The 10794-nt window shown below is 34.1% G+C and overlaps 1 pseudogene; it reads left to right on the forward strand.

The window, feature by feature from the left end:
* The first annotated feature begins 243 nt into the window (after positions 1 to 243).
* Positions 244 to 737, forward strand: LOC123813203 (annotated as a pseudogene).
* The last annotated feature ends 10057 nt before the right edge of the window (positions 738 to 10794 follow it).

Here is a 10794-nt window from a genome sequence, read left to right on the forward strand (position 1 = left end):
ATGAATTTGGATAGGCAAGCAAGGATCTCAATGTGAAAGCCATGAAGCGTTGCTAAAATGTTTAGATTTTATCCTGAAACCAGCTGAGAGTCATTGGTGGAATTTGTAAAAGGATCAATATGAATAATTTTGAACTTTGGAAAGATTATTTTGGCTCTCTTTCCCAGCTGGGGCAGAGCTGTGTGGAGGCCCAAGAGAATACTTGGGTATGTTCAAGATTCAACTTCCTCCATAACCTACTCCATGGTGGAGGAAGGCATTGCCACTGGAAGTGTGATGGATATTAATACTGCTTTACCAGAGGTGCTGAAGACCAGCATCATCCAATATTGAGTACCTGTGTCAATCTCAACATTGTGGGTTGGAACCACCAGGAACAAAACTGCAGCCAAGAAAAGAAAATATGAAATTCATGGTGTTTGCACAATAGTTCTGAATGGAATCCCTTCTACAGGAAACCTAAGAAAAGACACCATGCCCATCTTTGTGTGCTTGTATCCAACTGTGATGTGCCTATATACTGTATGTCAAGTTGGTGAAGGCCCTTTGTGCTGAACACCAAAGCAGCCTAATTCAGGTTGATGACAACAAGAAAGTAGGAGAATGGTTAGGCCTCTGTAAAATCGATAGGGAAAACCCTGCAAAGTGGTTGTTGCAGTTGTGTGGTGGTGAAGAACAATGGCAAAAAGTCTCAAGCCAAGGATGTCATGAAGGAGTATATCAAATGCAAACAATGAACAAATAAACTTGGCTTTTTTGGGGGGGTGGGGGAGAGAGAGAGAGAGAGGGAGAGAGAGAGAGAGAGAGGAACATTACCCTGGCAAAAGAGTGGAGAACAAATTGGAGGGGAATGACAGAGGAAGCAGAGGGAGGTCAGTTAGGAGACTTATCCAAGTGAAAACTATTATAAATCTGAATGAAAACAATGGCAATGTGGATATTAAAGAAGGGGAAGATTCAGAGCTGCTTAGGACTGGGAATTTGGGGACTGATTTTAGTGAGGGAATGAGAGAAAAAGTAAAATTAAAATTCATGTGGCCTAATCTATTGGGTACATTAGGGTACTTTTACAGGCAGAGGCTATAGAGAAGGTTGAGTAGTGACAGTGCATTGTATTAGTTATCATCATTATCCATGCTTACATTTTTAAAATATTTCCAATATGCAATCTTATAAAAAGTTAATTATTGGTATCACATGATAGAAACAGTGAGAAGACAAGAAAATTTTGCATTTTTGATGAGAACTGAACATTTATATGAGGAAAAGTATGTAAATATTTGTAGTAACAAAGTTATTAATTCTGCATATTATTTTATTTTTGTTGGTGCAGCTAGTGGCCCTGGGAATGACCGCATAAAAAGAAATATAATATAATATATTTCTTTATGGTATAATATAATGAGGTGCCCAAAAATTAGACCAGTTTAGTTGCATAAAGAATACATGTTCTCTCTGGAGAAGTGTCTATTCAGACCCTTTGACCATTTTTAAATTGAGGTTGGAGGTTTTTTGGTGTTGAGTTCTTTAAGTTCTTTAAAAATTTTGGATATTAACCCCTTATCAGATGTATCAGTGAATATGTTCTCCCACTCTGTGAGTGGTCTTTTTATTTTGTTGATGATAACCTTTGCAGTGCTAAAATTTTTAGTTTGATGTAGTTCCATTTGTTTATTTTTTTCTTTTGTTTCCTTTGCCTGGGGAGATATATCCAATAAATTATTGCTACAAGCAATGTCCAAGATTTTTCTGCCTATGTTTTCTTCTAAGATTTTTACGGTTTTGGGTCTAATGTTTAAGTCTTTATTCCATTTTGAATTTATTCTTGCGTGTGGTGTAAGAAGGTAGTCTAGTTTCATTTTTCTGCATATATCTATTCAATTTTCCTAACACCATTTATTGAGTATATTATCTTTAGCTCATTGTATGTGCTTGCTTTTTCTGTCAAATATTAATTGACTATAAAAGTGTGGGTTTCAGGGTTCTTAGGATATAATCCTAGCAGTGGAATTGCTGGGTCAAAAGGCAGTTCCATTTTTAGTTTTCTGAGGAAATTCCATACTGTTTTCCACAGTGGTTGCACCATACTGCAATCCCACCAACAGTGCACTAGGGTTCCCTTTTCTCCACAACCTCTCCAAAATTTGTTGTTTGCTGCATTGTTTATGATGGCCATTCTGACCAGTGTGAAGTGGTATCTCATTGTGGCTTTAATTTGTATCTCTCTGATGGCTATGCACCCCAATGTTTATAGCAGCACAATTTACAATAGCCAAGTGTTGGAAGCAACCCAAGTGCTCATCAGTAAATGAACAGATCAAAAAATTATGGTACATTTGCATAGTGGAATTCTACTCAGCAGAAAGAAGGAAGGAGCTCCTGCCCTTTGTGACAGCATGGATGGAACTGGACAGCATTATGCTAAGTGAAATAAGCCAGGCAGTAAAAGGCAAATACCATGTGATCTCACCTTTAACAAAAACCTAATCAACAAAACAAACAAGCAAGCAAAGTATAGCCAAAGACATTAAAATTGAGAACAGGCTGACAGTGACCAGAGGGGGAAAGGTAGGGGATAATGGGGGGAAAGGGTGAAGGGTTTACAGGAACAATTATAAAGGACATATGGATAATAACAAGGGGGGTTGGAAACAGGGAAGGGAGGTGGGGACACTGGAGTGCTGGAAAAGGGTAGGGGGAAAAGGCAGAAAACTGTATTTGAATGACAATTAAATAAAATAAATAAATAAATAAATAAATAAAGTGTGGGTTTATTTCTGGACTCTCTATTCTGTTACATTGATCTATGCATCTGTGTTTATGCCAGTACCATGCTGTTTTGATTACTAGGATATACAGATAGCCAATAGACATATGAAAAAAATGCTTAACGTCACTATCATCAGAGAAATGCAAATTAAAACCACAATGAGATATCATCTCACAGCTGCCAGAATGGCTATCATCAATAAATCAACAAACCACAAGTGCTGGTAAGGATGTGGAGAAAGGGGAACCCTTTTGCACTGTTGATGGGAATGCACATTGGTGTAGCCACTGTGGAAAGCAGTATGGAGATACCTCAAAAAATAATAAATGGCTCTGCCTTTGGACCCAGTGAGTGATCCCACTTCTGGGAATATATCAGAAGAAATCCAAACCACTAATTTGAAAGAATAAACACCCCTATGTAATTGCAGCATTATTTACAATTTCCAAGATATGGAAGCAGCCCAAGTGTCTGTCTATCAGTACATGATTGGATAAAACAACTATAGGACATTTAAACAATGAAATACTACTTAGTTGTAAAAAAGAAGAAAGTTATACTCTTTGTGACAGTGTGGATGAACCTGGAGATGATTATGCTAAGTGAAATAGGCCAATCAGAGAAAGACAAATGCCATATGATTTCACTCATATATGGAATCTAATGAACAAGCTGAACTAGCAAGGAAAATGCAGACAGATTCATAGAGAGAGAGCAGGATGACAGCTAGTACAGGGAGGTTAGGGGTTGGAGGGATTGAGCAAAAAGGAAAAAGACTCATGGACCTGGACAACAGTGTGGGGATTGCTGGGAGAAGAACGGTATAAGGGGACTAAATGGTAATGGAAAAGAATATAATAAAGATTAAATTTTAAAAATGCATGTTCAAATAAACCAATGTGCCAGAAAAGGTAGGTTTTAGTTAACAATGCAATTGGGGGAGATAAAACTGTATTTTTTGCTTGTAATTTTGAAATATATATTTACTACAGCATTTTGGTATTTGTAATATATTGGACATCTTTGGTCAATGATAGTAATTGCTAAGGAGTGAAGAAATTAAATAAATCTCAACTTTACTGTGAAAGATATGGATTTTTAGCTAAAAGATTGGGTGTATATGTAAATGATTAGAGATATACTGTGGCTATAATGCATAACCTAACACATTAGGCTTGAGAAACATTTCTTCAATTTGCAATCTCATTTAAAATATGCACATGGCAGTTACTGGAGTGAACCCATTGTTCATACTGAGAACCAATAAATGAGGAATAAAAACAACTTTATTTTTTTGTTTCTAATCATTGCATATTCTACTTAATGGATTCTTTAAAGTATTATGAGTGTTCAAAAGTGAATATTCCTTTCCTAAAAATGCATCATTTTTGCTTTTAATTTTGGATCCAGAACTTTTTCTCTTACAAATTTATTGAGTTAGAAACTGGGATAGTGTTCATTAATTTTGAGAAAGTATCAGAAATTTTACATTTTAAAAATAAACAGTCTGTAGTTACCATCACCTAGGTCAATATAAAACCTAAGGAAGGTTAACAAGAAAAGCCACACTAAACACTTACACAGTAGCTGTGCAAACCTGAAGCCTAAATGATATGTCAGAGCGCTCTTACCACAAACCAACACAGATACCTTTAAAGCAATGGGATGTTGGTATGAAGTGATTACTGAGAAGCAAGTTGAGGTGTTAAGTTTGATGGATTGTGGTCTTTTCTGTCAGTCTCAATTTGCCTGCATGGAAACCCTTCTTACTTCTCCAGGCTAACTACTATCCATCTCTCAGTGTTTTCCTTTAATGAGAGATAGTCTTTGGTTGGATGCAATTTTATTTACCACCATTTAACTGGATTTTTAAAAACAATGATTCAATACTTAATTATCTAACTTATTGATAATCAGAGGATTGATCTACAAACAAGTTCATGTTGAAACTTGAATTTCTACCCCTTTCATTTTATTTACTGGAATATTAATTCAGTTAAAAATAATTTCACAATAGCTTTGAACATTGTGGAGAAAACAACTGCTTAAGGGTCATGCCATTGGCATTATGCGTCACCGGTTCCAAATTTGGCCATGAGAAATGTGAGAAGGAAAAGAACTTTGAAGAATATTGTTAATTTTTTATATTAGTGCACTCCATGTTTTTCTCCTTTAATATATCAATAACATATTTTTAAAGTTAATTTGTAATTTTTTAAAAAGAGTTTGTTTATTTATTTATTTATTTATTTATTTTTTTAGAGAGGGGGAAGGGAGAGAGAAAGAGAGGGAGAGAAACATTAATGTGTGGTTGCCTCTTGAGCACCCCCAGCTGGAGACCTGGCTTGCAACCCAGCCATGTGTCCTGACTGGGAATGGAACCAGTGATCCTTTGGTTCACAGGCTGGCATTCAATCCACTAAGCCACACCAGCCAGGGCTAATTTGTAATTTTTATTTCATATTTTCTCAAATGTTAAAAAACAATTAGTGTGCTTTCTTCCGTGGGAAGAATCTGGACTTTGGAAGCAGAAGCACAGCTTTTGCCTGATACTACCTTGTTGACTCTCTTACTCCTCCCTTTGCTCTTTACCTTCCTCTTGTGCATTTTTTAGGATTTCAATCAAAGTTCCCAGCACAAAGAAAGAAATGAACATATTTTATACAAACTGTAGCTCCATTTCTGTTCAAAGGACAGGGAGCAAAGTTTTGATATCCAGAGTTTTAAAAAATCATTCATTATATCCCATTTTATATTTTTTTCTTAATTTTATGCATATACAGAGATTTGAAACTATTTTTTTAAACTACTGCAACTTTTTTGAAAAAGATATTATTTGTTTATTTTTAGAGAGAGGGGAATCGGGGGAGAAAAAGAGGGAGGAAAACATCAATGTGTGGTTGCTTCTTGAGCACCTCCAAATGGGGACCTGGCCAGCAACCCAGGCATGTGCCCTGACTGGGAATGAAAGCACTGCCCCTTTGGTTCACAGGCTGGTACTCAATCCATTGAGCCACACCAGCCAGGGAATACTTGAAACTATTTATGAACACATTATAATAATGAAAAATATTAAAATTTTTTAACAAGGAAAAATTTTAGTTACAATTTCAAGTTTTGTGTATGTTTCAGAAAACGTTCTGTGACACAGTTCAACAGATAATAAAATATAATAAAATGATGCATGCAGTGTTCAACTCTGAAAAGACTTTTTCTCTTAGAAGATATAAAAGTATGTACTTGAATATTTTTATTACCATTACAAAAGTAGAATGTGCTACATGTTGCAAAAAAGAATGGAGAAATTCATTGCCTATGCTTATATGATCAAAAGAGAAATGATATTTAAATCTAGATCAATGCAAAAGGAATTTCAATACTGTGTAAGTCAGGAAGAAAAGTCTTTACTCTGACTGAAAAGCTCTATATAGGAAACATAAAAAATTCAATTTTTTTTCACAGTAATTGCATGGTCATATAATTTCAGCTTTATATAACTATATAAGTGAACCTTGGTTATGAGATAGAACAAAATTAAACAAAGTTCACTGTTTTCCATTTTTTCCTTACACAATTATATAAGATATATTTTTATGTTACTGTGGAGGAAAATGCAATATTTTTTTTGCATATTAAAATCTAATCTTTATTCAATGCCATACCATGTACAATACTTCTAATTTTGTTGATTTAATTAAAATAGAAAATATTTTAGCTTTGGCCCACATGGCTCAGTTGCTTGGGTGTCATCATGCAAGGCCAAAGTTTACCAGTTCAATTCCCGGTCAGGGCACATACCTAGCTTGTGGGCCTGGTCCCGAGCCAGGGCATGTGTAAGGCAAGAGATGGATGTTTCTCATGTCGATTTTTCTCTCTCTTTCTCCCTCCCTTCCCCTCTGTCTAAATAAAAAAAATAAAATGAAAAAAGAAAACATTTATGTAGACTATACAACAAAATTTTTGAGGGGATTGGAAAACAGAAGAAAAGCCCATGAACTGTTTGTTATTAAAAAAAAAAAAACTTTAGGTAACTGAAAAGAGGAAATAAATTTATTGACATTTGACCTTTTATATCTTAGAATGATTAAGATATCCTGTACTGTACTCTTGGTCTTCTCTACAAAAATCTGTATACTTCAGTATTTTCTGTTTTTAAATGGAAACACCATCCATTTCTTTGCTTAAATCTGTAAATAATCTGAAATCTATAACTCATCCCAACCTCTTTCTTGCCTTTCACACCCTATCAGTCAAGTTGTTGATTTTACTACTAAGACTTTTCCAGCCCTATATACTTCTTTCTATTTCCATTGCCTTACATTAATTCCACATTTTTGCTCATATGAACAATGCTGTAATGAACATTCTAGTACAGATTTTTATATGGATATATTTTTCATTTCTTTTAGGTATTTAGCTAAGAGTAGATTGCTTTATCACATGGTAATTCTGTTGAGCATTTTAAGGCACTGTAAAACTGTTTTCTAAAGAGATTTTTTAAATTTCCACTAGCAATGAATGAGGATTCCAATTTCTCCACATCCTTACCAATACTTTTTACTGTGTTTTGATTATAATTATCTTTGTGGTGTGCAGTAGCATCTTTTTGTGGTTTTAATTTTTGTTTGTTTAATGCTTGATGAGGTTGAGCATCTTTTCAGGTGCTTATTGGATAGCTGTTTATCTTCTTTGGAGAAATGTCTGTTTAGGGCTTAAATGTTAAATACAAATATTCAATCAAGGATATTTAAGTATAGAGAAAAAACTAATCCTTAAGAATTGAAATGAACATATAGAAAAATGACCTGAAGAAAATAATAATAATTCAGGGCAAAGAAATAAACCAAGAAAACTCACTCTTATAAATGACCACAGAGCCACGTGAGATTTGCAGTCAAACCAGATGATGCTCCAGAAAAGAAAGTCAGAGCTGTGAAGACTGGGTAGGTCTGTAGCCTTAAAAACTCCCAGATATTTTTCCTGGCTGGTGTAGCTCAGTGGATTGAGTGCGGGCTGCGAACCAAAGCATCACAAGTCCGATTCCCAGTCAGGGCACATACCTGGGTTGCAGGCCACGGCCCCCAGCAACCACACATTGATGTTTCTCTCTCTTCCTCCCTTCTTTCCCTCTCTAAAAATAAATAAATAAAATCTTAAAACCTTCTCGGATATTTCAACCACTCGCCTGTTCAAGGGTATCTAAGTTGTTTCCATGTCTTGGCTTTGTAAACAATGCTGTAGTGAGCATGGGGGTGCAGATATATTCTGAGTTACTAATTTTATTTCCTTTGAATGTACACCCAGAAGTGAAATTGCTGAACCATATGGTAGTTCTATTTTTAATTTTGTGAGGGATCTCCATACTGTTTCCTTCGTGGCTGCCCCAGGGTACCTCTGTGCCAACAAACGGTGCACAAGGCTTTCCTGTTTTTTCACTGTCTCCCCAACACCGTGTTTTTTCTGCTTCCTGCTCTTTCTTCAGACTGTCTACTCACATTGGCATAAAGGGTGGATACTGAGAAATACATAACACTTTTTAATGATATTAAAATTTTTTTCTAGAGCATGGCAGTGATCTTGGATATTCTTTATCACAAATTGTTACATCTTTTATTAAGAATTATTAGGTGAGTAAAACTAAAATGATTTTTCTTTGTTGTAAAATTACCCAATTATGTTGTGCATCATAAACAAAGATTCCTTTTTATTGCCAAAATATTTTGTTAACTCTGTATTTCTGGCAAATTTTAAAGACATTTTGATGAAGCTATTCTTATTTTTTATGTGCAAAAATACATAGTTAAAAATAAAATTTGTAAGACATCTAGTACTAATTCTAGTGAACAACATACAAGACCTATACTGGAGAAATATACAAAAATCATATCTAATGGTGTAACAGAAGAACAAGCAATGTTTAACCAGTATTTGAAATAACTTACTCTTTCTCAATTTATAATGAAATGCAGTTACAATACGGAGTTTCTCTATGAAGGGTGACAAACTGTTCCTAATTAACAAAGAGAAAAGGGTCAAGAATAGACAAATGATTCTGGAGATGACTAAAGTCAGGGATTCTTTTCCAACTAATTATCAAGACAAATTATAGAAATTACAATTGTATGTTGCAGTTGCAAGAACAGTTATAAAAATCCAATAAAGAGAGACAAGAATCAATGTTATGCACAAATACATATAAATAGATATAGAAATACATGACTCCAGGGGCATAAATGGAAGTATAAATGAGGGAAAAGAAGATCAATTAATTATTAGTTAGTGTCTGAGTCATTCATCACCCATGTTTAAAAAAACCAATGACAGAATTAGCTTAAGCTATAATAAAGGAGTTTTCCAGGCAGATTAAAGATCTCAATGTGAATTTTTTTCCTTCAAAAATTTTAAGGAAAATATAGGTGAATATCTTTTTGACATTACATTCTGGAGAGTACTCATTTCTCAGATAGAAGGATGTGAGTTTATGTGAAGAAGCCTACAGATCATTTTATCTGTTTTATGGATCTGTTTTATCCATTTTATGTTTATACTATTTTATTCTTTAAAAATATTTTAAGCTGATATAATATCTAATATGAAATTATAGATCAATGTATAATAATTTTTCCATTATATTATGTATTTATTCTGTATGTTTGAAACATTTAAAATAACAAAATAAAGAATGAACCAATCTAGGATTGCTTCTTGGATAAGGAGAATAATTTTACTTGTTTCTACAGTGGTACAATTCTTTTAATCAGTGAGGTATAATTAAGACTAAATGGAACCCTTGTGCCCTGTTGATTGGGAATGCAGACTGGTACACCCACTGTGGAAAGTAATATGGAATTATGTAAAAAAATTAAACATGGGACTGCCTTGTGACCCAGTGATTCCACTTCTGGGAATTTATCTGAAGAAATTCAAAACACTAATTTGAAAAAATATATGCACTCCTATGTTCACTGCAGCATTATTTATAGTAGAGTAGATTTGGAAGCAGCCCAAGGGCCCACCAGTAGATGAGTAGATAAAAAAAGGCTGTGATACATTACCTAAAGGAACACTACTTAGCCATAAAAAAAAGGAAATATTTTGTGACACTGTGGAGGACCTGGAGAGTATTATGCTAAGTGAAATAAACCAGTCAGAGAAAGACAAGTACCATATGATTTTATGTGCATGTGGAATCTAATGAATGAAATAAACTAATGAACAAAATATAAACAGACTTATAGTTATCAGAGGGTAGGGGGGTTGGGGGGCAGGAGAGGGTAAACGGGGGATAAATGGCAATGGAAAGAGAAATGACCTGGAGTGCTAAACACAAAGGACATACAGATGATATATTATAGAATTATACACTGTAAGCCTATATAATTTTATTAACCAACATAACCCCAATAAATTCAATTAAAAAAAGAAGACTCCACGTGAACAAGTGGGTGGAAACTTAGCTTTAAAATAGTCAACTTTTTTTCAGAGCAAATAAATATGTTGCATAATAAGCTTTAAGGAAATTACAGTGTTACCCAGTTATCTATCTTCATTTAAAATATAACCTTTAATGATGTATTGAAAAGACATAAGAAATGCTGAAAATAGGAAACAGGTAAATGTTTGGAAGGAAATTATAACAAATAAAGTTGAAGTATGAGGAGTACTTTACCATTCTTAGCTTATAAATGATTTAAACTGTTACCCTATGAATTGTTAACTTCATGAATACATTGTTTAGTGTTTTCACTCAGAAATTTAAGGTAAAATAATATTTTATTTAATGTAAATTATATGTGCATGATAAAAATACTAATTTTACTTTCAACCATTTCCTCTAAAGTGGATCATAAAATCTAACCCATGAATTTCCTCCTTAAAATGTCTTTCTCTGGATCAAAAGAACCTGATCCAAAAAATGTAGATATTGGATATCTTTGATGAACAGTATTCAAATAACAGTTTATCATGCATTATTTTTAGTGCAATCTGAAGTTTTTGGGTATTTATAAACAAAATATTGGTAA

Source organism: Phyllostomus hastatus, unplaced genomic scaffold (assembly GCF_019186645.2).
Source record: "Phyllostomus hastatus isolate PE091 unplaced genomic scaffold, TTU_PhHast_1.1 phas_contig_1, whole genome shotgun sequence".
NCBI lineage: Eukaryota > Metazoa > Chordata > Mammalia > Chiroptera > Phyllostomidae > Phyllostomus > Phyllostomus hastatus.